We start from the raw sequence: 21,458 nt of genomic DNA, 5'->3' as shown, positions 1-21,458 counted from the left end.
GTTAAAATGGAACAGTCAGATGATCCCATCTAGCGGATCCTGGCTCTGTCTTGAAAGAGAGTGTAATTATACTACAAGAAATGCTGGCCATCATATGAGACTCTGATGGCTTTCCGACGAAGGTGGGATTCGAACCCACGCGTGCAGAGCACAATGGATTAGCAGTCCATCGCCTTAACCACTCGGCCACCTCGTCTGCCCTACAGCCCCATCTGAAACCTTGCTTCACAAAAGGTACTGAAGTGTCAATATACTGTACCTAAAAAAGAAAAAAACAGCTGAGGCAAGATCTCACATTCCACGTCTTCCCCCAATCAGGGACCTACATTTCATTTTTGGGAAATTCTTACTATGTGCTAATTACAAATATTCATAAGATTCCCCTAGACTTTGTCAGAACTGTCAAGATATAATTCTATGGGGTTTTGAATAGACAGAGCATATGTTATAGGACAATTATAGAATCTATTCCGTTTGGACTGTATTTTTAATAGTCATGATAACATGCTAGCATGTGAGTCGATCTTGCACAGTGAATGATGGAGCAGTGTCTGTCATCTACTTGGTCAGCTGTAGATGGCTCACCTGGGGAGATGTGAAAAGAGAGAGCTCCAGTGGCGCAATCGGTTAGCGCGCGGTACTTATACAGCAGTACTTGCACTGAGCCATGCCGAGGTTGTGAGTTCGAGCCTCACCTGGAGCAGCCGTGTTGTTTTTCATAAACCATTTCACAAAAAGTAAAGTTTAAACTCAGAGTATGGACGGCCCTTGCTAGAGAGTCTTTACTTCTTATAGGATCTACGTGTCCTACTCCTCTGGGTGCCAAATATCACATATCCTCCGCGATGCTCAGTTTAAACATTCCATGATGTGCCATCTTGCATTTCATGCAAACACCACATCAGTGCATTTAAAAATACATTTGTAGAATAATAAATATGATGAAAACAGTGTTCTCACATGATAACCATAAACTGAAGAGCTGCAAAAAATGCTGTATCAGCTACTTACAATAAAAGGTGACTCGAAAAAACTAGCAAAAGAAGAGCATCATCATATTAAAGGTTCTATTCACCATCTTGAGTTGCACCATAGCAGCTTATGGTGCTTTTCTGCTCAGAGTGTGCCTCCAATCCCACATTCATTTTTAATTTCTTTGCAGTTTAAAAAACAACAATTACTGCTCGAAGTTCACTTTTCAAAACCATTCAACCTATTAAATGTATTTCTCTAACCTATGAATGTGGTCCATGTTCACTTTTCCTCATCTTCATCTCGATACTCCTTTCCCAGAAACCAGGTTCACTTCTTCATTCAACCCACCCATCCAAAGTCATCAAATCTTTGAAGCAAGTCTGCCTATTCTCCCTTTCTCTCTACGTACAAGATACCTTGTATCATTTGAATGGACAGCAGGAGAGAAGGATATTTATGGTGAGTGGGGGTGGGGTTTTGAGGAGTAACCTCATTTGCCTAAGAGCCGGGGTATCTGGGAAAAAAAGTATTTTATTGGGGAAGACTTTCACATCTCCTTGGTGAAATTTGTAGGGCCTTATAACATCCTTTCTGTGGATGCAGATTCAGTCGGAACAGAGGTCCTAGTCCTCGCTCTGCCTTTCAAAGGAACTGTAAATATGCATGGCTTATTTGCTTTGCCCGGCAGGGTGAGAATGACGTTTGTCAGGCGTTCGTCAGGCGATCGGAAGGGGTGAGGCAATCATTTATAATTCAATGATCTTCATGATATTTTCTTGATAATATGAAAGCAGGAAAGGGAAGCTTGGCAATAAGCAATCCTAAAGCAAGGTGTGACTCCAGGGAAGAATGACTTGAAAACAACATACAGAAAGACTCATGTAAAAAGGCCCTGATGAGGCTTGAACTCATGACCCCTGGTTTACAAGACCAGTGCTCTGCCACTGAGCTACAAGGCCAGTCTGCACGCAGGATGTAAATTGCAACATGTATTCTTACTGAGGTATGAATATATCTATGATTTTGAGACTCTGTATGGAAACGTAGTTGCATATGAATGTCCACGTGCGCGCACACATTGAAGACCATGCTTAAGGCACTTTTTTTGGAAGTATGAAAAACTACATTTTCATATGAGAAAATAAGAGTTTTCGCATTCAAGACCATACCGATAGCTCTAGTTAGTATGTCTGCAATCAGTGACATATAGAGAACCCACTTATTAGAAGTGATCTGTCTCTGTGGGGCAGACATATGTTAACAGTCATTCATTTGAGAATGCCTAAACTTTAGGAGTAAGAGCTGCTTTCTTATCAATCTATTTATCCAAACTGGTTAATAAGCCAGGAGTGAGTGAAAGGCAATCCTCTGGAAACTCCATGAAAGATCTAATTTCTATTACGCACAAAATACTTCACTTTATTTGACATATTTGTTAAAATGGAACAGTCAGATGATCCCATCTAGCGGATCCTGGCTCTGTCTTGAAAGAGAGTGTAATTATACTACAAGAAATGCTGGCCATCAAAAGAGACTCTGATGGCTTTCCGACGAAGGTGGGATTCGAACCCACGCGTGCAGAGCACAATGGATTAGCCGTCCATCGCCTTAACCACTCAGCCACCTCGTCTGCCCTACAGCCCCATCTGAAACCTTGCTTCACAAAAGGTACTGAAGTGTCAATATACTGTACCTAAAAAAGAAAAAAACAGCTGAGGCAAGATCTCACATTCCACGTCTTCCCCCAATCAGGGACCTACATTTCATTTTTGGGAAATTCTTACTATGTGCTAATTACAAATATTCATAAGATTCCCCGAGACTTTGTCAGAACTGTCAAGATATAATTCTATGGGGTTTTCAATAGACAGAGCATATGTTATAGGACAATTATAGAATCTATTCCGTTTGGACTGTATTTTTAATAGTCATGATAACATGCTAGCATGTGAGTCGATCTTGCACAGTGAATGATGGAGCAGTGTCTGTCATCTACTTGGTCAGCTGTAGATGGCTCACCTGGGGAGATGTGAAAAGAGAGAGCTCCAGTGGTGCAATCGGTTAGCGCGCGGTACTTATACAGCAGTACTTGCACTGAGCCATGCCGAGGTTGTGAGTTCGAGCCTCACCTGGAGCAGCCGTGTTGTTTTTCATAAACCATTTCACAAAAAGTAAAGTTTAAACTCAGAGTATGGACGGCCCTTGCTAGAGAGTCTTTACTTCTTATAGGATCTACGTGTCCTACTCCTCTGGGTGCCAAATATCACATATCCTCCGCGATGCTCAGTTTAAACATTCCATGATGTGCCATCTTGCATTTCATGCAAACACCACATCAGTGCATTTAAAAATACATTTGTAGAATAATAAATATGATGAAAACAGTGTTCTCACATGATAACCATAAACTGAAGAGCTGCAAAAAATGCTGTATCAGCTACTTACAATAAAAGGTGACTCGAAAAAACTAGCAAAAGAAGAGCATCATCATATTAAAGGTTCTATTCACCATCTTGAGTTGCACCATAGCAGCTTATGGTGCTTTTCTGCTCAGAGTGTGCCTCCAATCCCACATTCATTTTTAATTTCTTTGCAGTTTAAAAAACAACAATTACTGCTCGAAGTTCACTTTTCAAAACCATTCAACCTATTAAATGTATTTCTCTAACCTATGAATGTGGTCCATGTTCACTTTTCCTCATCTTCATCTCGATACTCCTTTCCCAGAAACCAGGTTCACTTCTTCATTCAACCCACCCATCCAAAGTCACCAAATCTTTGAAGCAAGTCTGCCTATTCTCCCTTTCTCTCTATGTACAAGATACCTTGTATCATTTGAATGGACAGCAGGAGAGAAGGATATTTATGGTGAGTGGGGGTGGGGTTTTGAGGAGTAACCTCATTTGCCTAAGAGCCGGGGTATCTGGGAAAAAAAGTATTTTATGGGGGAAGACTTTCACATCTCCTTGGTGAAATTTGTAGGGCCTTATAACATCCTTTCTGTGGATGCAGATTCAGTCGGAACAGAGGTCCTAGTCCTCGCTCTGCCTTTCAAAGGAACTGTAAATATGCATGGCTTATTTGGCTTTGCCCGGCAGGGCTTGCCCGCCAGGGTGAGAATGGCGTTTGTCAGGCGTTCGTCAGGCGATCGGAAGGGGTGAGGCAATAATTTATAATTCAATGATCTTCATGATATTTTCTTGATAATATGAAAGCAGGAAAGGGAAGCTTGGCAATAAGCAATCCTAAAGCAAGGTGTGACTCCAGTGAAGAATGACTTGAAAACAACATACAGAAAGACTCATGTAAAAAGGCCCTGATGAGGCTTGAACTCATGACCCCTGGTTTACAAGACCAGTGCTCTGCCACTGAGCTACAAGGCCAGTCTGCAAGCAGGATGTAAATTGCAACATGTATTCTTACTGAGGTATGAATATATCTATGATTTTGAGACTCTGTATGGAAACGTAGTTGCATATGAATGTCCACGTGCGCGCACACATTGAAGACCATGCTTAAGGCACTTTTTTTGGAAGTATGAAAAACTACATTTTCATATGAGAAAATAAGAGTTTTCGCATTCAAGACCATACCGATAGCTCTAGTTAGTATGTCTGCAATCAGTGACATATAGAGAACCCACTTATTAGAAGTGATCTGTCTCTGTGGGGCAGACATATGTTAACAGTCATTCATTTGAGAATGCCTGAACTTTAGGAGTAAGAGCTGCTTTCTTATCAATCTATTTATCCAAACTGGTTAATAAGCCAGGAGTGAGTGAAAGGCAATCCTCTGGAAACTCCATGAAAGATCTAATTTCTATTACGCACAAAATACTTCACTTTATTTGACATATTTGTTAAAATGGAACAGTCAGATGATCCCATCTAGCGGATCCTGGCTCTGTCTTGAAAGAGAGTGTAATTATACTACAAGAAATGCTGGCCATCAAAAGAGACTCTGATGGCTTTCCGACGAAGGTGGGATTCGAACCCACGCGTGCAGAGCACAATGGATTAGCAGTCCATCGCCTTAACCACTCGGCCACCTCGTCTGCCCTACAACCCCATCTGAAACCTTGCTTCACAAAAGGTACTGAAGTGTCAATATACTGTACCTAAAAAAGAAAAAAACAGCTGAGGCAAGATCTCACATTCCACGTCTTCCCCCAATCAGGGACCTACATTTCATTTTTGGGAAATTCTTACTATGTGCTAATTACAAATATTCATAAGATTCCCCGAGACTTTGTCAGAACTGTCAAGATATAATTCTATGGGGTTTTGAATAGACAGAGCATATGTTATAGGACAATTATAGAATCTATTCCGTTTGGACTGTATTTTTAATAGTCATGATAACATGCTAGCATGTGAGTCGATCTTGCACAGTGAATGATGGAGCAGTGTCTGTCATCTACTTGGTCAGCTGTAGATGGCTCACCTGGGGAGATGTGAAAAGAGAGAGCTCCAGTGGTGCAATCGGTTAGCGCGCGGTACTTATACAGCAGTACTTGCACTGAGCCATGCCGAGGTTGTGAGTTCGAGCCTCACCTGGAGCAGCCGTGTTGTTTTTCATAAACCATTTCACAAAAAGTAAAGTTTAAACTCAGAGTATGGACGGCCCTTGCTAGAGAGTCTTTACTTCTTATAGGATCTACGTGTCCTACTCCTCTGGGTGCCAAATATCACATATCCTCCGCGATGCTCAGTTTAAACATTCCATGATGTGCCATCTTGCATTTCATGCAAACACCACATCAGTGCATTTAAAAATACATTTGTAGAATAATAAATATGATGAAAACAGTGTTCTCACATGATAACCATAAACTGAAGAGCTGCAAAAAATGCTGTATCAGCTACTTACAATAAAAGGTGACTCGAAAAAACTAGCAAAAGAAGAGCATCATCATATTAAAGGTTCTATTCACCATCTTGAGTTGCACCATAGCAGCTTATGGTGCTTTTCTGCTCAGAGTGTGCCTCCAATCCCACATTCATTTTTAATTTCTTTGCAGTTTAAAAAACAACAATTACTGCTCGAAGTTCACTTTTCAAAACCATTCAACCTATTAAATGTATTTCTCTAACCTATGAATGTGGTCCATGTTCACTTTTCCTCATCTTCATCTCGATACTCCTTTCCCAGAAACCAGGTTCACTTCTTCATTCAACCCACCCATCCAAAGTCACCAAATCTTTGAAGCAAGTCTGCCTATTCTCCCTTTCTCTCTATGTACAAGATACCTTGTATCATTTGAATGGACAGCAGGAGAGAAGGATATTTATGGTGAGTGGGGGTGGGGTTTTGAGGAGTAACCTCATTTGCCTAAGAGCCGGGGTATCTGGGAAAAAAAGTATTTTATGGGGGAAGACTTTCACATCTCCTTGGTGAAATTTGTAGGGCCTTATAACATCCTTTCTGTGGATGCAGATTCAGTCGGAACAGAGGTCCTAGTCCTCGCTCTGCCTTTCAAAGGAACTGTAAATATGCATGGCTTATTTGGCTTTGCCCGGCAGGGCTTGCCCGGCAGGGTGAGAATGGCGTTTGTCAGGCGTTCGTCAGGCGATCGGAAGGGGTGAGGCAATAATTTATAATTCAATGATCTTCATGATATTTTCTTGATAATATGAAAGCAGGAAAGGGAAGCTTGGCAATAAGCAATCCTAAAGCAAGGTGTGACTCCAGGGAAGAATGACTTGAAAACAACATACAGAAAGACTCATGTAAAAAGGCCCTGATGAGGCTTGAACTCATGACCCCTGGTTTACAAGACCAGTGCTCTGCCACTGAGCTACAAGGCCAGTCTGCACGCAGGATGTAAATTGCAACATGTATTCTTACTGAGGTATGAATATATCTATGATTTTGAGACTCTGTATGGAAACGTAGTTGCATATGAATGTCCACGTGCGCGCACACATTGAAGACCATGCTTAAGGCACTTTTTTTGGAAGTATGAAAAACTACATTTTCATATGAGAAAATAAGAGTTTTCGCATTCAAGACCATACCGATAGCTCTAGTTAGTATGTCTGCAATCAGTGACATATAGAGAACCCACTTATTAGAAGTGATCTGTCTCTGTGGGGCAGACATATGTTAACAGTCATTCATTTGAGAATGCCTAAACTTTAGGAGTAAGAGCTGCTTTCTTATCAATCTATTTATCCAAACTGGTTAATAAGCCAGGAGTGAGTGAAAGGCAATCCTCTGGAAACTCCATGAAAGATCTAATTTCTATTACGCACAAAATACTTCACTTTATTTGACATATTTGTTAAAATGGAACAGTCAGATGATCCCATCTAGCGGATCCTGGCTCTGTCTTGAAAGAGAGTGTAATTATACTACAAGAAATGCTGGCCATCAAAAGAGACTCTGATGGCTTTCCGACGAAGGTGGGATTCGAACCCACGCGTGCAGAGCACAATGGATTAGCAGTCCATCGCCTTAACCACTCGGCCACCTCGTCTGCCCTACAGCCCCATCTGAAACCTTGCTTCACAAAAGGTACTGAAGTGTCAATATACTGTACCTAAAAAAGAAAAAAACAGCTGAGGCAAGATCTCACATTCCACGTCTTCCCCCAATCAGGGACCTACATTTCATTTTTGGGAAATTCTTACTATGTGCTAATTACAAATATTCATAAGATTCCCCGAGACTTTGTCAGAACTGTCAAGATATAATTCTATGGGGTTTTGAATAGACAGAGCATATGTTATAGGACAATTATAGAATCTATTCCGTTTGGACTGTATTTTTAATAGTCATGATAACATGCTAGCATGTGAGTCGATCTTGCACAGTGAATGATGGAGCAGTGTCTGTCATCTACTTGGTCAGCTGTAGATGGCTCACCTGGGGAGATGTGAAAAGAGAGAGCTCCAGTGGTGCAATCGGTTAGCGCGCGGTACTTATACAGCAGTACTTGCACTGAGCCATGCCGAGGTTGTGAGTTCGAGCCTCACCTGGAGCAGCCGTGTTGTTTTTCATAAACCATTTCACAAAAAGTAAAGTTTAAACTCAGAGTATGGACGGCCCTTGCTAGAGAGTCTTTACTTCTTATAGGATCTACGTGTCCTACTCCTCTGGGTGCCAAATATCACATATCCTCCGCGATGCTCAGTTTAAACATTCCATGATGTGCCATCTTGCATTTCATGCAAACACCACATCAGTGCATTTAAAAATACATTTGTAGAATAATAAATATGATGAAAACAGTGTTCTCACATGATAACCATAAACTGAAGAGCTGCAAAAAATGCTGTATCAGCTACTTACAATAAAAGGTGACTCGAAAAAACTAGCAAAAGAAGAGCATCATCATATTAAAGGTTCTATTCACCATCTTGAGTTGCACCATAGCAGCTTATGGTGCTTTTCTGCTCAGAGTGTGCCTCCAATCCCACATTCATTTTTAATTTCTTTGCAGTTTAAAAAACAACAATTACTGCTCGAAGTTCACTTTTCAAAACCATTCAACCTATTAAATGTATTTCTCTAACCTATGAATGTGGTCCATGTTCACTTTTCCTCATCTTCATCTCGATACTCCTTTCCCAGAAACCAGGTTCACTTCTTCATTCAACCCACCCATCCAAAGTCACCAAATCTTTGAAGCAAGTCTGCCTATTCTCCCTTTCTCTCTATGTACAAGATACCTTGTATCATTTGAATGGACAGCAGGAGAGAAGGATATTTATGGTGAGTGGGGGTGGGGTTTTGAGGAGTAACCTCATTTGCCTAAGAGCCGGGGTATCTGGGAAAAAAAGTATTTTATGGGGGAAGACTTTCACATCTCCTTGGTGAAATTTGTAGGGCCTTATAACATCCTTTCTGTGGATGCAGATTCAGTCGGAACAGAGGTCCTAGTCCTCGCTCTGCCTTTCAAAGGAACTGTAAATATGCATGGCTTATTTGGCTTTGCCCGGCAGGGCTTGCCCGCCAGGGTGAGAATGGCGTTTGTCAGGCGTTCGTCAGGCGATCGGAAGGGGTGAGGCAATAATTTATAATTCAATGATCTTCATGATATTTTCTTGATAATATGAAAGCAGGAAAGGGAAGCTTGGCAATAAGCAATCCTAAAGCAAGGTGTGACTCCAGGGAAGAATGACTTGAAAACAACATACAGAAAGATTCATGTAAAAAGGCCCTGATGAGGCTTGAACTCATGACCCCTGGTTTACAAGACCAGTGCTCTGCCACTGAGCTACAAGGACAGTCTGCACGCAGGATGTAAATTGCAACATGTATTCTTACTGAGGTATGAATATATCTATGATTTTGAGACTCTATATGGAAACGTAGTTGCATATGAATGTCCACGTGCGCGCACACATTGAAGACCATGCTTAAGGCACTTTTTTTGGAAGTATGAAAAACTACATTTTCATATGAGAAAATAAGAGTTTTCGCATTCAAGACCATACCGATAGCTCTAGTTAGTATGTCTACAATCAGTGACATATAGAGAACCCACTTATTAGAAGTGATCTGTCTCTGTGGGGCAGACATATGTTAACAGTCATTCATTTGAGAATGCCTAAACTTTAGGAGTAAGAGCTGCTTTCTTATCAATCTATTTATCCAAACTGGTTAATAAGCCAGGAGTGAGTGAAAGGCAATCCTCTGGAAACTCCATGAAAGATCTAATTTCTATTACGCACAAAATACTTCACTTTATTTGACATATTTGTTAAAATGGAACAGTCAGATGATCCCATCTAGCGGATCCTGGCTCTGTCTTGAAAGAGAGTGTAATTATACTACAAGAAATGCTGGCCATCAAAAGAGACTCTGATGGCTTTCCGACGAAGGTGGGATTCGAACCCACGCGTGCAGAGCACAATGGATTAGCAGTCCATCGCCTTAACCACTCGGCCACCTCGTCTGCCCTACAGCCCCATCTGAAACCTTGCTTCACAAAAGGTACTGAAGTGTCAATATACTGTACCTAAAAAAGAAAAAAACAGCTGAGGCAAGATCTCACATTCCACGTCTTCCCCCAATCAGGGACCTACATTTCATTTTTGGGAAATTCTTACTATGTGCTAATTACAAATATTCATAAGATTCCCCGAGACTTTGTCAGAACTGTCAAGATATAATTCTATGGGGTTTTGAATAGACAGAGCATATGTTATAGGACAATTATAGAATCTATTCCGTTTGGACTGTATTTTTAATAGTCATGATAACATGCTAGCATGTGAGTCGATCTTGCACAGTGAATGATGGAGCAGTGTCTGTCATCTACTTGGTCAGCTGTAGATGGCTCACCTGGGGAGATGTGAAAAGAGAGAGCTCCAGTGGTGCAATCGGTTAGCGCGCGGTACTTATACAGCAGTACTTGCACTGAGCCATGCCGAGGTTGTGAGTTCGAGCCTCACCTGGAGCAGCCGTGTTGTTTTTCATAAACCATTTCACAAAAAGTAAAGTTTAAACTCAGAATATGGACGGCCCTTGCTAGAGAGTCTTTACTTCTTATAGGATCTACGTGTCCTACTCCTCTGGGTGCCAAATATCACATATCCTCCGCGATGCTCAGTTTAAACATTCCATGATGTGCCATCTTGCATTTCATGCAAACACCACATCAGTGCATTTAAAAATACATTTGTAGAATAATAAATATGATGAAAACAGTGTTCTCACATGATAACCATAAACTGAAGAGCTGCAAAAAATGCTGTATCAGCTACTTACAATAAAAGGTGACTCGAAAAAACTAGCAAAAGAAGAGCATCATCATATTAAAGGTTCTATTCACCATCTTGAGTTGCACCATAGCAGCTTATGGTGCTTTTCTGCTCAGAGTGTGCCTCCAATCCCACATTCATTTTTAATTTCTTTGCAGTTTAAAAAACAACAATTACTGCTCGAAGTTCACTTTTCAAAACCATTCAACCTATTAAATGTATTTCTCTAACCTATGAATGTGGTCCATGTTCACTTTTCCTCATCTTCATCTCGATACTCCTTTCCCAGAAACCAGGTTCACTTCTTCATTCAACCCACCCATCCAAAGTCACCAAATCTTTGAAGCAAGTCTGCCTATTCTCCCTTTCTCTCTATGTACAAGATACCTTGTATCATTTGAATGGACAGCAGGAGAGAAGGATATTTATGGTGAGTGGGGGTGGGGTTTTGAGGAGTAACCTCATTTGCCTAAGAGCCGGGGTATCTGGGAAAAAAAGTATTTTATGGGGGAAGACTTTCACATCTCCTTGGTGAAATTTGTAGGGCCTTATAACATCCTTTCTGTGGATGCAGATTCAGTCGGAACAGAGGTCCTAGTCCTCGCTCTGCCTTTCAAAGGAACTGTAAATATGCATGGCTTATTTGGCTTTGCCCGGCAGGGCTTGCCCGGCAGGGTGAGAATGGCGTTTGTCAGGCGTTCGTCAGGCGATCGGAAGGGGTGAGGCAATAATTTATAATTCAATGATCTTCATGATATTTTCTTGATAATATGAAAGCAGGAAAGGGAAGCTTGGCAATAAGCAATCCTAAAGCAAGGTGTGACTCCAGGGAAGAATGACTTGAAAACAACATACAGAAAGACTCATGTAAAAAGGCCCTGATGAGGCTTGAACTCATGACCCCTGGTTTACAAGACCAGTGCTCTGCCACTGAGCTACAAGGCCAGTCTGCACGCAGGATGTAAATTGCAACATGTATTCTTACTGAGGTATGAATATATCTATGATTTTGAGACTCTGTATGGAAACGTAGTTGCATATGAATGTCCACGTGCGCGCACACATTGAAGACCATGCTTAAGGCACTTTTTTTGGAAGTATGAAAAACTACATTTTCATATGAGAAAATAAGAGTTTTCGCATTCAAGACCATACCGATAGCTCTAGTTAGTATGTCTGCAATCAGTGACATATAGAGAACCCACTTATTAGAAGTGATCTGTCTCTGTGGGGCAGACATATGTTAACAGTCATTCATTTGAGAATGCCTAAACTTTAGGAGTAAGAGCTGCTTTCTTATCAATCTATTTATCCAAACTGGTTAATAAGCCAGGAGTGAGTGAAAGGCAATCCTCTGGAAACTCCATGAAAGATCTAATTTCTATTACGCACAAAATACTTCACTTTATTTGACATATTTGTTAAAATGGAACAGTCAGATGATCCCATCTAGCGGATCCTGGCTCTGTCTTGAAAGAGAGTGTAATTATACTACAAGAAATGCTGGCCATCAAAAGAGACTCTGATGGCTTTCCGACGAAGGTGGGATTCGAACCCACGCGTGCAGAGCACAATGGATTAGCAGTCCATCGCCTTAACCACTCGGCCACCTCGTCTGCCCTACAGCCCCATCTGAAACCTTGCTTCACAAAAGGTACTGAAGTGTCAATATACTGTACCTAAAAAAGAAAAAAACAGCTGAGGCAAGATCTCACATTCCACGTCTTCCCCCAATCAGGGACCTACATTTCATTTTTGGGAAATTCTTACTATGTGCTAATTACAAATATTCATAAGATTCCCCGAGACTTTGTCAGAACTGTCAAGATATAATTCTATGGGGTTTTGAATAGACAGAGCATATGTTATAGGACAATTATAGAATCTATTCCGTTTGGACTGTATTTTTAATAGTCATGATAACATGCTAGCATGTGAGTCGATCTTGCACAGTGAATGATGGAGCAGTGTCTGTCATCTACTTGGTCAGCTGTAGATGGCTCACCTGGGGAGATGTGAAAAGAGAGAGCTCCAGTGGTGCAATCGGTTAGCGCGCGGTACTTATACAGCAGTACTTGCACTGAGCCATGCCGAGGTTGTGAGTTCGAGCCTCACCTGGAGCAGCCGTGTTGTTTTTCATAAACCATTTCACAAAAAGTAAAGTTTAAACTCAGAGTATGGACGGCCCTTGCTAGAGAGTCTTTACTTCTTATAGGATCTACGTGTCCTACTCCTCTGGGTGCCAAATATCACATATCCTCCGCGATGCTCAGTTTAAACATTCCATGATGTGCCATCTTGCATTTCATGCAAACACCACATCAGTGCATTTAAAAATACATTTGTAGAATAATAAATATGATGAAAACAGTGTTCTCACATGATAACCATAAACTGAAGAGCTGCAAAAAATGCTGTATCAGCTACTTACAATAAAAGGTGACTCGAAAAAACTAGCAAAAGAAGAGCATCATCATATTAAAGGTTCTATTCACCATCTTGAGTTGCACCATAGCAGCTTATGGTGCTTTTCTGCTCAGAGTGTGCCTCCAATCCCACATTCATTTTTAATTTCTTTGCAGTTTAAAAAACAACAATTACTGCTCGAAGTTCACTTTTCAAAACCATTCAACCTATTAAATGTATTTCTCTAACCTATGAATGTGGTCCATGTTCACTTTTCCTCATCTTCATCTCGATACTCCTTTCCCAGAAACCAGGTTCACTTCTTCATTCAACCCACCCATCCAAAGTCACCAAATCTTTGAAGCAAGTCTGCCTATTCTCCCTTTCTCTCTATGTACAAGATACCTTGTATCATTTGAATGGACAGCAGGAGAGAAGGATATTTATGGTGAGTGGGGGTGGGGTTTTGAGGAGTAACCTCATTTGCCTAAGAGCCGGGGTATCTGGGAAAAAAAGTATTTTATGGGGGAAGACTTTCACATCTCCTTGGTGAAATTTGTAGGGCCTTATAACATCCTTTCTGTGGATGCAGATTCAGTCGGAACAGAGGTCCTAGTCCTCGCTCTGCCTTTCAAAGGAACTGTAAATATGCATGGCTTATTTGGCTTTGCCCGGCAGGGCTTGCCCGCCAGGGTGAGAATGGCGTTTGTCAGGCGTTCGTCAGGCGATCGGAAGGGGTGAGGCAATAATTTATAATTCAATGATCTTCATGATATTTTCTTGATAATATGAAAGCAGGAAAGGGAAGCTTGGCAATAAGCAATCCTAAAGCAAGGTGTGACTCCAGGGAAGAATGACTTGAAAACAACATACAGAAAGATTCATGTAAAAAGGCCCTGATGAGGCTTGAACTCATGACCCCTGGTTTACAAGACCAGTGCTCTGCCACTGAGCTACAAGGACAGTCTGCACGCAGGATGTAAATTGCAACATGTATTCTTACTGAGGTATGAATATATCTATGATTTTGAGACTCTATATGGAAACGTAGTTGCATATGAATGTCCACGTGCGCGCACACATTGAAGACCATGCTTAAGGCACTTTTTTTGGAAGTATGAAAAACTACATTTTCATATGAGAAAATAAGAGTTTTCGCATTCAAGACCATACCGATAGCTCTAGTTAGTATGTCTACAATCAGTGACATATAGAGAACCCACTTATTAGAAGTGATCTGTCTCTGTGGGGCAGACATATGTTAACAGTCATTCATTTGAGAATGCCTAAACTTTAGGAGTAAGAGCTGCTTTCTTATCAATCTATTTATCCAAACTGGTTAATAAGCCAGGAGTGAGTGAAAGGCAATCCTCTGGAAACTCCATGAAAGATCTAATTTCTATTACGCACAAAATACTTCACTTTATTTGACATATTTGTTAAAATGGAACAGTCAGATGATCCCATCTAGCGGATCCTGGCTCTGTCTTGAAAGAGAGTGTAATTATACTACAAGAAATGCTGGCCATCAAAAGAGACTCTGATGGCTTTCCGACGAAGGTGGGATTCGAACCCACGCGTGCAGAGCACAATGGATTAGCAGTCCATCGCCTTAACCACTCGGCCACCTCGTCTGCCCTACAGCCCCATCTGAAACCTTGCTTCACAAAAGGTACTGAAGTGTCAATATACTGTACCTAAAAAAGAAAAAAACAGCTGAGGCAAGATCTCACATTCCACGTCTTCCCCCAATCAGGGACCTACATTTCATTTTTGGGAAATTCTTACTATGTGCTAATTACAAATATTCATAAGATTCCCCGAGACTTTGTCAGAACTGTCAAGATATAATTCTATGGGGTTTTGAATAGACAGAGCATATGTTATAGGACAATTATAGAATCTATTCCGTTTGGACTGTATTTTTAATAGTCATGATAACATGCTAGCATGTGAGTCGATCTTGCACAGTGAATGATGGAGCAGTGTCTGTCATCTACTTGGTCAGCTGTAGATGGCTCACCTGGGGAGATGTGAAAAGAGAGAGCTCCAGTGGTGCAATCGGTTAGCGCGCGGTACTTATACAGCAGTACTTGCACTGAGCCATGCCGAGGTTGTGAGTTCGAGCCTCACCTGGAGCAGCCGTGTTGTTTTTCATAAACCATTTCACAAAAAGTAAAGTTTAAACTCAGAGTATGGACGGCCCTTGCTAGAGAGTCTTTACTTCTTATAGGATCTACGTGTCCTACTCCTCTGGGTGCCAAATATCACATATCCTCCGCGATGCTCAGTTTAAACATTCCATGATGTGCCATCTTGCATTTCATGCAAACACCACATCAGTGCATTTAAAAATACATTTGTAGAATAATAAATATGATGAAAACAGTGTTCTCACATGATAACCATAAACTGAAGAGCTGCAAAAAATGCTGTATCAGCTACTTACAATAAAAGGTGACTCGAAAAAACTAGCAAAAGAAGAGCATCATCATATTAAAGGTTCTATTCACCATCTTGAGTTGCACCATAGCAGCTTATGGTGCTTTTCTGCTCAGAGTGTGCCTCCAATCCCACATTCATTTTTAATTTCTTTGCAGTTTAAAAAACAACAATTACTGCTCGAAGTTCACTTTTCAAAACCATTCAACCTATTAAATGTATTTCTCTAACCTATGAATGTGGTCCATGTTCACTTTTCCTCATCTTCATCTCGATACTCCTTTCCCAGAAACCAGGTTCACTTCTTCATTCAACCCACCCATCCAAAGTCACCAAATCTTTGAAGCAAGTCTGCCTATTCTCCCTTTCTCTCTATGTACAAGATACCTTGTATCATTTGAATGGACAGCAGGAGAGAAGGATATTTATGGTGAGTGGGGGTGGGGTTTTGAGGAGTAACCTCATTTGCCTAAGAGCCGGGGTATCTGGGAAAAAAAGTATTTTATGGGGGAAGACTTTCACATCTCCTTGGTGAAATTTGTAGGGCCTTATAACATCCTTTCTGTGGATGCAGATTCAGTCGGAACAGAGGTCCTAGTCCTCGCTCTGCCTTTCAAAGGAACTGTAAATATGCATGGCTTATTTGGCTTTGCCCGGCAGGGCTTGCCCGCCAGGGTGAGAATGGCGTTTGTCAGGCGTTCGTCAGGCGATCGGAAGGGGTGAGGCAATAATTTATAATTCAATGATCTTCATGATATTTTCTTGATAATATGAAAGCAGGAAAGGGAAGCTTGGCAATAAGCAATCCTAAAGCAAGGTGTGACTCCAGGGAAGAATGACTTGAAAACAACATACAGAAAGACTCATGTAAAAAGGCCCTGATGAGGCTTGAACTCATGACCCCTGGTTTACAAGACCAGTGCTCTGCCACTGAGCTACAAGGCCAGTCTGCACGCAAGATGTAAATTGCAACATGTATTCTTACTGAGGTATGAATATATCTATGATTTTGAGACTCTGTATGGAAACGTAGTTGCATATGAATGTCCACGTGCGCGCACACATTGAAGACCATGCTTAAGGCACTTTTTTTGGAAGTATGAAAAACTACATTTTCATATGAGAAAATAAGAGTTTTCGCATTCAAGACCATACCGATAGCTCTAGTTAGTATGTCTGCAATCAGTGACATATAGAGAACCCACTTATTAGAAGTGATCTGTCTCTGTGGGGCAGACATATGTTAACAGTCATTCATTTGAGAATGCCTAAACTTTAGGAGTAAGAGCTGCTTTCTTATCAATCTATTTATCCAAACTGGTTAATAAGCCAGGAGTGAGTGAAAGGCAATCCTCTGGAAACTCCATGAAAGATCTAATTTCTATTACGCACAAAATACTTCACTTTATTTGACATATTTGTTAAAATGGAACAGTCAGATGATCCCATCTAGCGGATCCTGGCTCTGTCTTGAAAGAGAGTGTAATTATACTACAAGAAATGCTGGCCATCAAAAGAGACTCTGATGGCTTTCCGACGAAGGTGGGATTCGAACCCACGCGTGCAGAGCACAATGGATTAGCAGTCCATCGCCTTAACCACTCGGCCACCTCGTCTGCCCTACAGCCCCATCTGAAACCTTGCTTCACAAAAGGTACTGAAGTGTCAATATACTGTACCTAAAAAAGAAAAAAACAGCTGAGGCAAGATCTCACATTCCACGTCTTCCCCCAATCAGGGACCTACATTTCATTTTTGGGAAATTCTTACTATGTGCTAATTACAAATATTCATAAGATTCCCCGAGACTTTGTCAGAACTGTCAAGATATAATTCTATGGGGTTTTGAATAGACAGAGCATATGTTATAGGACAATTATAGAATCTATTCCGTTTGGACTGTATTTTTAATAGTCATGATAACATGCTAGCATGTGAGTCGATCTTGCACAGTGAATGATGGAGCAGTGTCTGTCATCTACTTGGTCAGCTGTAGATGGCTCACCTGGGGAGATGTGAAAAGAGAGAGCTCCAGTGGTGCAATCGGTTAGCGCGCGGTACTTATACAGCAGTACTTGCACTGAGCCATGCCGAGGTTGTGAGTTCGAGCCTCACCTGGAGCAGCCGTGTTGTTTTTCATAAACCATTTCACAAAAAGTAAAGTTTAAACTCAGAGTATGGACGGCCCTTGCTATAGAGTCTTTACTTCTTATAGGATCTACGTGTCCTACTCCTCTGGGTGCCAAATATCACATATCCTCCGCGATGCTCAGTTTAAACATTCCATGATGTGCCATCTTGCATTTCATGCAAACACCACATCAGTGCATTTAAAAATACATTTGTAGAATAATAAATATGATGAAAACAGTGTTCTCACATGATAACCATAAACTGAAGAGCTGCAAAAAATGCTGTATCAGCTACTTACAATAAAAGGTGACTCGAAAAAACTAGCAAAAGAAGAGCATCATCATATTAAAGGTTCTATTCACCATCTTGAGTTGCACCATAGCAGCTTATGGTGCTTTTCTGCTCAGAGTGTGCCTCCAATCCCACATTCATTTTTAATTTCTTTGCAGTTTAAAAAACAACAATTACTGCTCGAAGTTCACTTTTCAAAACCATTCAACCTATTAAATGTATTTCTCTAACCTATGAATGTGGTCCAAGTTCACTTTTCCTCATCTTCATCTCGATACTCCTTTCCCAGAAACCAGGTTCACTTCTTCATTCAACCCACCCATCCAAAGTCACCAAATCTTTGAAGCAAATCTGACTATTCTCCCTTTCTCTCTATGTACAAGATACCTTGTATCATTTGAATGGACAGCAGGAGAGAAGGATATTTATGGTGAGTGTGGGTGGGGTTTTGAGGAGTAACCTCATTTGCCTAAGAGCCGGGGTATCTGGGAAAAAAAGTATTTTATGTGGGAAGACTTTCACATCTCCTTGGTGAAATTTGTAGGGCCTTATAACATCCTTTCTGTGGATGCAGATTCAGTCGGAACAGAGGTCCTAGTCCTCGCTCTGCCTTTCAAAGGAACTGTAAATATGCATGGCTTATTTGGCTTTGCCCGGCAGGGCTTGCCCGGCAGGGTGAGAATGGCGTTTGTCAGGCGTTCGTCAGGCGATCGGAAGGGGTGAGGCAATAATTTATAATTCAATGATCTTCATGATATTTTCTTGATAATATGAAAGCAGGAAAGGGAAGCTTGGCAATAAGCAATCCTAAAGCAAGGTGTGACTCCAGGGAAGAATGACTTGAAAACAACATACAGAAAGACTCATGTAAAAAGGCCCTGATGAGGCTTGAACTCATGACCCCTGGTTTACAAGACCAGTGCTCTGCCACTGAGCTACAAGGCCAGTCTGCACGCAGGATGTAAATTGCAACATGTATTCTTACTGAGGTATGAATATATCTATGATTTTGAGACTCTGTATGGAAACGTAGTTGCATATGAATGTCCACGTGCGCGCACACATTGAAGACCATGCTTAAGGCACTTTTTTTGGAAGTATGAAAAACTACATTTTCATATGAGAAAATAAGAGTTTTCGCATTCAAGACCATACCGATAGCTCTAGTTAGTATGTCTGCAATCAGTGACATATAGAGAACCCACTTATTAGAAGTGATCTGTCTCTGTGGGGCAGACATATGTTAACAGTCATTCATTTGAGAATGCCTAAACTTTAGGAGTAAGAGCTGCTTTCTTATCAATCTATTTATCCAAACTGGTTAATAAGCCAGGAGTGAGTGAAAGGCAATCCTCTGGAAACTCCATGAAAGATCTAATTTCTATTACGCACAAAATACTTCACTTTATTTGACATATTTGTTAAAATGGAACAGTCAGATGATCCCATCTAGCGGATCCTGGCTCTGTCTTGAAAGAGAGTGTAATTATACTACAAGAAATGCTGGCCATCAAAAGAGACTCTGATGGCTTTCCGACGAAGGTGGGATTCGAACCCACGCGTGCAGAGCACAATGGATTAGCAGTCCATCGCCTTAACCACTCGGCCACCTCGTCTGCCCTACAGCCCCATCTGAAACCTTGCTTCACAAAAGGTACTGAAGTGTCAATATACTGTACCTAAAAAAGAAAAAAACAGCTGAGGCAAGATCTCACATTCCACGTCTTCCCCCAATCAGGGACCTACATTTCATTTTTGGGAAATTCTTACTATGTGCTAATTACAAATATTCATAAGATTCCCCGAGACTTTGTCAGAACTGTCAAGATATAATTCTATGGGGTTTTGAATAGACAGAGCATATGTTATAGGACAATTATAGAATCTATTCCGTTTGGACTGTATTTTTAATAGTCATGATAACATGCTAGCATGTGAGTCGATCTTGCACAGTGAATGATGGAGCAGTGTCTGTCATCTACTTGGTCAGCTGTAGATGGCTCACCTGGGGAGATGTGAAAAGAGAGAGCTCCAGTGGTGCAATCGGTTAGCGCGCGGTACTTATACAGCAGTACTTGCACTGAGCCATGCCGAGGTAGTGAGTTCGAGCCTCACCTGGAGCAGCCGTGTTGTTTTTCATAAACCATTTCACAAAAAGTAAAGTTTAAACTCAGAGTATGGACGGCCCTTGCTAGAGAGTCTTTACTTCTTATAGGATCTACGTGTCCTACTCCTCTGGGTGCCAAATATCACATATCCTCCGCGATGCTCAGTTTAAACATTCCATGATGTGCCATCTTGCATTTCATGCAAACACCACATCAGTGCATTTAAAAATACATTTGTAGAATAATAAATATGATGAAAACAGTGTTCTCACATGATAACCATAAACTGAAGAGCTGCAAAAAATGCTGTATCAGCTACTTACAATAAAAGGTGACTCGAAAAAACTAGCAAAAGAAGAGCATCATCATATTAAAGGTTCTATTCACCATCTTGAGTTGCACCATAGCAGCTTATGGTGCTTTTCTGCTCAGAGTGTGCCTCCAATCCCACATTCATTTTTAATTTCTTTGCAGTTTAAAAAACAACAATTACTGCTCGAAGTTCACTTTTCAAAACCATTCAACCTATTAAATGTATTTCTCTAACCTATGAATGTGGTCCATGTTCACTTTTCCTCATCTTCATCTCGATACTCCTTTCCCAGAAACCAGGTTCACTTCTTCATTCAACCCACCCATCCAAAGTCACCAAATCTTTGAAGCAAGTCTGCCTATTCTCCCTTTCTCTCTATGTACAAGATACCTTGTATCATTTGAATGGACAGCAGGAGAGAAGGATATTTATGGTGAGTGGGGGTGGGGTTTTGAGGAGTAACCTCATTTGCCTAAGAGCCGGGGTATCTGGGAAAAAAAGTATTTTATGGGGGAAGACTTTCACATCTCCTTGGTGAAATTTGTAGGGCCTTATAACATCCTTTCTGTGGATGCAGATTCAGTCGGAACAGAGGTCCTAGTCCTCGCTCTGCCTTTCAAAGGAACTGTAAATATGCATGGCTTATTTGGCTTTGCCCGGCAGGGCTTGCCCGCCAGGGTGAGAATGGCGTTTGTCAGGCGTTCGTCAGGCGATCGGAAGGGGTGAGGCAATAATTTATAATTCAATGATCTTCATGATATTTTCTTGATAATATGAAAGCAGGAAAGGGAAGCTTGGCAATAAGCAATCCTAAAGCAAGGTGTGACTCCAGGGAAGAATGACTTGAAAACAACATACAGAAAGACTCATGTAAAAAGGCCCTGATGAGGCTTGAACTCATGACCCCTGGTTTACAAGACCAGTGCTCTGCCACTGAGCTACAAGGCCAGTCTGCACGCAAGATGTAAATTGCAACATGTATTCTTACTGAGGTATGAATATATCTATGATTTTGAGACTCTGTATGGAAACGTAGTTGCATATGAATGTCCACGTGCGCGCACACATTGAAGACCATGC

The 21,458-nt window shown here is 41.2% G+C and overlaps 23 non-coding genes across 23 annotated transcripts; 8 read left to right on the top strand and 15 right to left on the bottom strand.

The window, feature by feature from the left end:
* Window positions 1-114: 114 nt before the first annotated feature.
* On the bottom strand, window positions 115-196 carry TRNAS-GCU (transfer RNA serine (anticodon GCU)). Its single transcript has one exon. It is a non-coding gene; the product is annotated as a tRNA-Ser (tRNA).
* A 412-nt stretch (window positions 197-608) lies between these two features.
* On the top strand, window positions 609-703 carry TRNAI-UAU (transfer RNA isoleucine (anticodon UAU)). The gene is made up of 2 exons: window positions 609-646; window positions 668-703. It is a non-coding gene; the product is annotated as a tRNA-Ile (tRNA).
* A 1,159-nt stretch (window positions 704-1,862) lies between these two features.
* Window positions 1,863-1,934, bottom strand: TRNAT-UGU (transfer RNA threonine (anticodon UGU)). The gene has a single exon. It is a non-coding gene; the product is annotated as a tRNA-Thr (tRNA).
* A 1,083-nt stretch (window positions 1,935-3,017) lies between these two features.
* Window positions 3,018-3,112, top strand: TRNAI-UAU (transfer RNA isoleucine (anticodon UAU)). Its single transcript has 2 exons — window positions 3,018-3,055; window positions 3,077-3,112. It is a non-coding gene; the product is annotated as a tRNA-Ile (tRNA).
* A 1,174-nt stretch (window positions 3,113-4,286) lies between these two features.
* TRNAT-UGU (transfer RNA threonine (anticodon UGU)) lies at window positions 4,287-4,358 on the bottom strand. Its single transcript has one exon. It is a non-coding gene; the product is annotated as a tRNA-Thr (tRNA).
* Window positions 4,359-4,947: 589 nt separating this feature from the next.
* On the bottom strand, window positions 4,948-5,029 carry TRNAS-GCU (transfer RNA serine (anticodon GCU)). The gene has a single exon. It is a non-coding gene; the product is annotated as a tRNA-Ser (tRNA).
* A 412-nt stretch (window positions 5,030-5,441) lies between these two features.
* Window positions 5,442-5,536, top strand: TRNAI-UAU (transfer RNA isoleucine (anticodon UAU)). The gene is made up of 2 exons: window positions 5,442-5,479; window positions 5,501-5,536. It is a non-coding gene; the product is annotated as a tRNA-Ile (tRNA).
* Window positions 5,537-6,710: 1,174 nt separating this feature from the next.
* On the bottom strand, window positions 6,711-6,782 carry TRNAT-UGU (transfer RNA threonine (anticodon UGU)). Its single transcript has one exon. It is a non-coding gene; the product is annotated as a tRNA-Thr (tRNA).
* Window positions 6,783-7,371: 589 nt separating this feature from the next.
* TRNAS-GCU (transfer RNA serine (anticodon GCU)) lies at window positions 7,372-7,453 on the bottom strand. The gene has a single exon. It is a non-coding gene; the product is annotated as a tRNA-Ser (tRNA).
* Window positions 7,454-7,865: 412 nt separating this feature from the next.
* On the top strand, window positions 7,866-7,960 carry TRNAI-UAU (transfer RNA isoleucine (anticodon UAU)). Its single transcript has 2 exons — window positions 7,866-7,903; window positions 7,925-7,960. It is a non-coding gene; the product is annotated as a tRNA-Ile (tRNA).
* Window positions 7,961-9,795: 1,835 nt separating this feature from the next.
* Window positions 9,796-9,877, bottom strand: TRNAS-GCU (transfer RNA serine (anticodon GCU)). The gene has a single exon. It is a non-coding gene; the product is annotated as a tRNA-Ser (tRNA).
* Window positions 9,878-10,289: 412 nt separating this feature from the next.
* Window positions 10,290-10,384, top strand: TRNAI-UAU (transfer RNA isoleucine (anticodon UAU)). Its single transcript has 2 exons — window positions 10,290-10,327; window positions 10,349-10,384. It is a non-coding gene; the product is annotated as a tRNA-Ile (tRNA).
* A 1,174-nt stretch (window positions 10,385-11,558) lies between these two features.
* On the bottom strand, window positions 11,559-11,630 carry TRNAT-UGU (transfer RNA threonine (anticodon UGU)). The gene has a single exon. It is a non-coding gene; the product is annotated as a tRNA-Thr (tRNA).
* A 589-nt stretch (window positions 11,631-12,219) lies between these two features.
* Window positions 12,220-12,301, bottom strand: TRNAS-GCU (transfer RNA serine (anticodon GCU)). Its single transcript has one exon. It is a non-coding gene; the product is annotated as a tRNA-Ser (tRNA).
* Window positions 12,302-12,713: 412 nt separating this feature from the next.
* TRNAI-UAU (transfer RNA isoleucine (anticodon UAU)) lies at window positions 12,714-12,808 on the top strand. Its single transcript has 2 exons — window positions 12,714-12,751; window positions 12,773-12,808. It is a non-coding gene; the product is annotated as a tRNA-Ile (tRNA).
* Window positions 12,809-14,643: 1,835 nt separating this feature from the next.
* TRNAS-GCU (transfer RNA serine (anticodon GCU)) lies at window positions 14,644-14,725 on the bottom strand. The gene has a single exon. It is a non-coding gene; the product is annotated as a tRNA-Ser (tRNA).
* Window positions 14,726-15,137: 412 nt separating this feature from the next.
* TRNAI-UAU (transfer RNA isoleucine (anticodon UAU)) lies at window positions 15,138-15,232 on the top strand. Its single transcript has 2 exons — window positions 15,138-15,175; window positions 15,197-15,232. It is a non-coding gene; the product is annotated as a tRNA-Ile (tRNA).
* Window positions 15,233-16,406: 1,174 nt separating this feature from the next.
* On the bottom strand, window positions 16,407-16,478 carry TRNAT-UGU (transfer RNA threonine (anticodon UGU)). Its single transcript has one exon. It is a non-coding gene; the product is annotated as a tRNA-Thr (tRNA).
* A 589-nt stretch (window positions 16,479-17,067) lies between these two features.
* On the bottom strand, window positions 17,068-17,149 carry TRNAS-GCU (transfer RNA serine (anticodon GCU)). The gene has a single exon. It is a non-coding gene; the product is annotated as a tRNA-Ser (tRNA).
* A 412-nt stretch (window positions 17,150-17,561) lies between these two features.
* Window positions 17,562-17,656, top strand: TRNAI-UAU (transfer RNA isoleucine (anticodon UAU)). Its single transcript has 2 exons — window positions 17,562-17,599; window positions 17,621-17,656. It is a non-coding gene; the product is annotated as a tRNA-Ile (tRNA).
* A 1,174-nt stretch (window positions 17,657-18,830) lies between these two features.
* On the bottom strand, window positions 18,831-18,902 carry TRNAT-UGU (transfer RNA threonine (anticodon UGU)). The gene has a single exon. It is a non-coding gene; the product is annotated as a tRNA-Thr (tRNA).
* A 589-nt stretch (window positions 18,903-19,491) lies between these two features.
* Window positions 19,492-19,573, bottom strand: TRNAS-GCU (transfer RNA serine (anticodon GCU)). The gene has a single exon. It is a non-coding gene; the product is annotated as a tRNA-Ser (tRNA).
* Window positions 19,574-21,254: 1,681 nt separating this feature from the next.
* Window positions 21,255-21,326, bottom strand: TRNAT-UGU (transfer RNA threonine (anticodon UGU)). Its single transcript has one exon. It is a non-coding gene; the product is annotated as a tRNA-Thr (tRNA).
* Between the last annotated feature and the right edge of the window lie 132 nt (window positions 21,327-21,458).

The sequence above is a fragment of the Triturus cristatus genome, chromosome 12, assembly GCF_964204655.1.
Source record: "Triturus cristatus chromosome 12, aTriCri1.1, whole genome shotgun sequence".
Taxonomy (NCBI): Eukaryota; Metazoa; Chordata; class Amphibia; order Caudata; family Salamandridae; genus Triturus; species Triturus cristatus.
The sequence above is the reverse complement of the archived record's forward strand: the minus strand, read 5'-3'. Positions and strand labels throughout refer to the sequence as shown.